General features: G+C 40.3%; 1 long non-coding RNA gene across 1 annotated transcript; it reads left to right on the top strand.

Annotated features, from left to right (window-relative positions):
• Positions 1-892: 892 nt before the first annotated feature.
• On the top strand, positions 893-6,507 carry LOC125291697. Its single transcript, XR_007193084.1, has 3 exons — positions 893-967; positions 2,133-2,283; positions 6,325-6,507. It is a non-coding gene; the product is annotated as an uncharacterized LOC125291697 (long non-coding RNA).

Below are 6,507 nucleotides of genomic sequence, written 5' to 3'. Positions count from 1 at the left end.
TCATTGAATGAATTCATAATTCATTCTGTAATGTTCAGTCAGTGGCTCTGATGTGTTTTCTATTACACTGCTGAGGGTTTTGCAACATGTGCACACCTACACATGATTTATCTCTGCCTGTTTAATGATCCCTACACAGACAGTGGGAAGACAGAAGATTTCTGCAGTGCTTGCTTGGGCATATCAAGACTTACAATTGTGCAATGATGCTAGTATTTATTATGATTCTAGATGCCATTATATTCATCTTAACATTTAGCCATGTCCAACATATCATGTTTCTCTCTGAAGCACACTATCTCTCAGTTTCTGGTTTGATCACCTTCATGATGGAATTGAAATGTTTCCATCTTTACACTTTACACATTACATGACATAATCTTTACACATTACATATAAGCACCCCACCTACACAAACATACACACACACACACACACACACAAACACCCCCTCCACACACACACACACACACACACTCCTCCTGGGTCAAGAGTATCAGGCTATTATTTCCTCGCTGCGACCAGTGACTTCAGTATCCCTCCATCCTCGTCTGGTTGGAAGTGTTGAGGTATGATGAGTAAAGGGTGGGCGCTGAGTAGCAGAGCCTTATCAGCTGCATCCTGTTCTCCAACACAACAGAAAGTCATTCATCTGAGACGTGAATCCCTACACACATTGCGCTCAACAAACACACAACAACAGTAAAGCTCAACTCATGAATCATGAAGCAGATGAAAGCTTCATTTGAGTGAAACAAGATCCTACTGTAAATTTGCTTAGCATGAATGGTTTGAACTCTCATCTGGTTAATGATTAGACGTTGAAACACTGAGAATGTGTCATCATATGGACAACAGATGGGCATTTGATTTATTTTTCTACAGAGTGGGGCTTGCTAAAGACAGTGGACCTGGGAAGAGTCCTGCTGTGGAACTCCTAAGCAGTATTCATGCACCTAACGTACATGTAAGGGACCATCAGAACTCTCTCTCTCTCGCCTGAAATGCATCACAAATGGTCCGTAAATCATTTTGCAGTAAGCATCAGTTAAGATGACGTGCAATGGGCCTTTTGCACATAATGATGCCAGGCATTTTGGGGGATGGCCAAAATCCCCTGTAGGTGTTGTGATTTCAAAATGGGCTTAACCAGATCAAAGCTTAGCCTAACCAAAGGAGAGTCTAAACTTGTCCAAAGCCCTTCAGAGACACAACTGTGCCTATTACAATAGCACAGACGCCCCCCAACCCCCCTATGCCATTAGCACCCTCACATCTCATAATGCCATTTATGTTATTGCCCCCGCTGGAGATGCCTTGAAGAGATAGGTCTTTGACGATGAATACAGGGAGGAGTGGCATTCAGCAACCTTTAAACAGATTACCTGAACATGACAGGCTGCTGATCCAGTTAGGTTTAGACGAGCAGCAACACGGTAGAGTCAGGGGTCTTGAACAGTGGAGAGGCCATTGGGTGGTTCTAAGGAAGAGACTTAAGCAACAACTGAGCAACAGAGAGGCCTAGTGGAGATGCAAATGTTTCATAAAAACAATTGTGTGATGAGTCAGCAACGATGAAGGGATTATTTAGGAATATATTAAGCTCTGTGGTTAACCATTGGTAGCATGGTTTCAGACAGCTGTAACAGGTATGGAATTTAAGGAATCTTCCGGATGACCCACCAGAGAGGGAAGTCTGATGGGAAGTCTGATGTGAAGGCTAATGGGTAAAAGGTGTATAGCTGTGGATAGCAGTTAATGTTTTTGCAGGGACTGACAAATTGAAATAAAATCATTATTTAAATACTCATGCTCATGTGTCTGGAATGCTGGATATTTGATCAGCAATATAATGTTACCTCCAGATACTGTGGCAATGCAGACAATAAACTCAAAGATCTAGGCCTTACTTGTGTTTGCAGGTGTTTGAACTTGATTCTGTTGATAACATGGATCACCTAGGAGAGGTTCCCCTATCTCTGCCACCGCCCATGTCCCTGCAAAGGACTTCTTTGCAATGTGAAACTGTATGAATAGAGCTGAAAGAGGCTCTGCAAAGTTGTGTGAAGGCAAGACAGGTAATTAGTCATGCTGTCTCTAACCACATTCTTTGTCACGCTATCTCTCCACAGAGAAGATGTATGTTTTCCCAAAGGACCTCCAAGCTACATCTTTGTTTTCATTGAAAAAAGTTAAGCAAATTAAAAGTTTGCCCTTCTTTCCAAGACAGATGAATTGTAATGAGAAACTGCAGCAACCCCTGTCTTGACTGCAACAGCAACTGTAAGTAATACTATATTCAGATTGTGATATGAGAAAAAACATCTGTCTAATTGGAAAATTACAAAAATCTGTTGTACTATCAAGATCTGTAATATGGTTCAAATCGAAACATGATGAATAACAAACAGCTGGATATAAGAATAACAGGAATCGAAATTGAAAACTTTATTTCATACAATAACAGACGTGGTCATTAGTAATACATATTTCATCTGAAGAGGTAAGTATTGCAGTGATACATATTTACTGAGTAAAAAAATGTTCTGCAAATGTGAAATGAATGCAGTGGGCATAGTTCAATACAGATGTTTACATAAGTAGTTTGATTGATAAGGCTACACCTCCCTTCCCACACACACACACACACACACACACACACTTAGCAAAACTTTTAAGTCCCAGTATCTTCATATTAGACACCAAAACCAAAAGACAGTGACTCGGCCTTAGACTTTCAATTATGAAGGGAAAGTAAAGTGTTCCAGTTCAGGTTTCTTGTTTAATCTGTACATAACTCATTACAAGTGATTTCACTGGTAGGGTGGGCTGTTGCATCCTGCTACAGTTTTTTTACAATTGTTTACACATGTTTTCAAAACTCTGTGTCTATTTTTCAAAACTCCACACACAAAACCCACAACTGCTCACACAAAATGCAAAATGCCCCAAATCTCCAGCAAAATGACACACAACATTCAAAATGTCAAAAACACACGTTTAAAGCAAACATTCGCCTCACATTACAAACACTTTTGTCATAATATGACATTTTGGATACATCATGTACACACTGTTGCTCAAAACCTAAAGCTCTTCTGTCTTAGGCTTTCTATATGTATTTCCATACAAGAGTGAAAGTTATGGTATCAACAAAGAGAAGTTGAAATACACAGTAAAAATGCAAGCAATATTGAAACCAAAAATAGTGTTTTTTCCCAAATAATTTGCTGATGTGAATACAGTATTTTACAGCAAACAAGAAAAAAAGCAAAGAAGAATACAGTGACCACCAGATGTACATGGAGTTTTGAAAACACTGATTTTGTTTTTTTCTAAAGACAACTGTGTGTGTGTGGGAGGGGGGGGGGGGTTGTGTACAGTATGTATTCATAGGCCTATAGACCCTTTCAACTGCAGAAACAAACAATTCTACAGTAAGCGTTCCTAAGGCATTTCTGGAGGCACAGAAAAATGTATTGAGCTACTGGTACTGTAACATGGGGACAAACAAAAATAGAGTAAAAAGACAAATTTTACATAAAGTCAACTTTTTGTAGAACATTACTGTAAGCTAAAGTCCGATTACTGTATTTTCTCTATTTTCAAAGTATCTGCATTGGTTCTGAATATTTCAACCGGAAATCCTCTAGGAGCAGATTGAAAGGGTCTATACCTATATAGAGAGTATATCTATTCATAGACCTATACTAAGGCAATGATTGGATGGTGTTCAGTAAAGTAAAGAGTGTTTGCACATGTGAAGAGAAAGAGTGAAGCACTGGTGATTTAGTGTGGCATTTTGATGGGTTATGTTTGAAGAACAAAATCAAGTTACTTCCTGTTAGATTTTTGTGTGTTAGGTAGAAAATTGTGTGTGGTGTTTTGCAAAATGTGTTTTAGTCAATTGAAAACTGAGTCAAACACTGAAAATTAGTGTATGGTTTTGCAGATTTGGTGTCGTTTAGACACAAAATTTTTTGTCGTTTAGAAAATTGTGTGACAAGCAAAGATTTAGTGTGTAAGCAGTTGAAAAAAACTGTAAGAGGTGTACAGCTAAAGCTGTACGGTATTCAGAACCCCATCCCCCTCGGCTTTTCCTGCAGTGCATACTGAAATGGTCCCAAAAAAATCAACTTCTCTGGGAAAGTACCCACTGCCTCTTGTAAGCTGGCTAGGATCCTGCATTTAAGCTATGCACCATTTATTCATTTGGTGCCTGATCCACTCTGGAAAATATCACAACACTCACAGATGTTCATTACATGCACAGTCATTAAAAGTCAAAATTCAACTTGGTGAAAAAAAACAACAACTTTGGTCCAGTAGCCAAAGAATATTCATCATGCTTCTTTCCATTCAGTACACACTTGAACTGAGCACTGTCTTCTCTGAAGTGCATTTACATCTGAAAGGCACTGAATGGTCTGTAATGTCTGTAACGTGAATTCATTGCAGTGCATAAAATCTTTGTGTACAAACTCCGGTGATGTAGTTATACTTTCTGTGCAGATGGTATTCTTGAACGCCTTCAGGGGTAGCTACACTGCAGGACTGGATTATGTTTGTGCAGCAAGGAGAGCTGGATGCGCTGATATAGGTAGCAGCATACCAGCTTAAGGCCAAGAGAATACAGAGAGAAAACAATTAACATGTTATCTGCTCCACCTGACTCCGTTCCCAGCCGTAGGGAGCTGATGGGCTTTGGCATGCATCCTCCCAGGGTCTCAGTGCACATAACAGATATTTGTTATGCAAACCAACCACTGTTTATGAGACTGTTGACTTTACAGAAATAGTGCAGAATGATGGGAGCATAGTAGGCTACTTTGTCACACCATATGCGTGAACAATAAAGTGATCAAGGACTTTTCATATCGAGATTTTACATGAGTTTAGTGAGTGAAATGGCCACTAAAACACACTGTATGCTGATGAAGACATAACCTTCCTGTGCAGGTGGGAAAAACTGTATTTCTTCAATTGTCCACTTAAAGCCTGACCCATAGCCTACTATATGTTCAATCAAACCTCTGTTCACAGGGTTAATGGCTTTTGATCCTGCAATATGAAAGATGTGGAGCTCAAGGATTATCTGTGAACTCAACAAGATCATTAGCCTATGTTTTCTTTCCACTGCTGCCACTCAATTCACCTGTACTGTTCTCTTTGCATATGCCTTGAAATACATCTACTGATCCCTGTCACTATATGCAAATAACTAGATGTACCACAGAGCGGTACAAAATATGACCGCCGCCCAGTCCAGCACATTTTTTCCACAAAAATAAGTCACGCTGAAAGGCATATATGATTCTAACTGTCTCACTGAATTGCATTATGCACACTCAATTCTCACTGGTATCTGCTAGACAACAAGTACCATGATTAGTTCATAGATTTCACATGTAAAATACATTTTATACAACCCCACCCCATCTTGCCTGTTCATAATTCTGAGAATTTCTTGAATTGTGTGCATGTGTGCGTGTACATGTTTATGTTTATGTGTGTGTGTGTGTGTGTGTGTGTGTATGTGTGCATGTATGTGCTTGTGTGTGTGCCTGTGTATGTGCCTGTGTGTGTGCATGTGCATGCATGCGTACATATGTCTACCGTGTGAGTATGTGTCATACGTATGATTACTGTGAATGTATGTGTGTGCGTATGTATCTGTTTATGCACATGTGTGCATATGGAATGGGTTAACATGACCCCTGGAGGCAAACATACGCAAAAAATTGTTCATCCTAGGCCCTACGGTTCTCAAGATATTCACAGAAAACTCTGTTGGTGTACGGTCACTAAATGTACACATAAATTAATTTATTGTATGGCCCCCCCATGAACAAGTCCACGAAACTTGGCATGCATTCGGAGGGTGTCATAATGATCCTACACTTTCAATTTCGTGCAGTTTTGACCATGTCAGCCAGAGATATTGCGATTAAAACACCTAATTTTTTGCTTTTTAATTTTTAACTAGGTGGTGCTATACATGAAATAAGTGGTAATGGGATGGGTTGACATGGCCCCTTAAGACCAACATACACAAAAAAAGGTTGTCCTCCTAGGCCCTACGGTTCTCTGAGATATTCACAGAAAACTGTGTCCGGCCACCTACAGGCCAGTTGGTGTACAGTAACATAAATTAATTTATTGTGTGCCCCCCCACCCCCATGAACGGAATTCCACAAAACTTGGCGTGCATTCTGAGGGTGTCATAATAATCCTACACTTCCAACTTCGTGCAGTTTTGACTATGTTAGGTTACAGATACCTCTGATTACAACGCCTCATTTTTACTTTTTTGTTTTTAACTAGGTGGCGCAGGGGCGGAGTGGGGTGGATCAGGAGTTTTCGCGGCGGGCCGGCCAATGAGTCTGCGCGGTGCGGGCCGGCCCATAGAGCTTTAATGGCCGCGAGTCGTACGCAGCCATCGACCTGAGAGATGCATTAAGAATTTTCCGCGAAAATCTCCGAGACCTATACTTGAGCAGATGGGAA

Source organism: Alosa alosa, chromosome 1, assembly GCF_017589495.1.
Source record: "Alosa alosa isolate M-15738 ecotype Scorff River chromosome 1, AALO_Geno_1.1, whole genome shotgun sequence".
Taxonomy (NCBI): Eukaryota; Metazoa; Chordata; class Actinopteri; order Clupeiformes; family Clupeidae; genus Alosa; species Alosa alosa.
The sequence above is the reverse complement of the archived record's forward strand: the minus strand, read 5'-3'. Positions and strand labels throughout refer to the sequence as shown.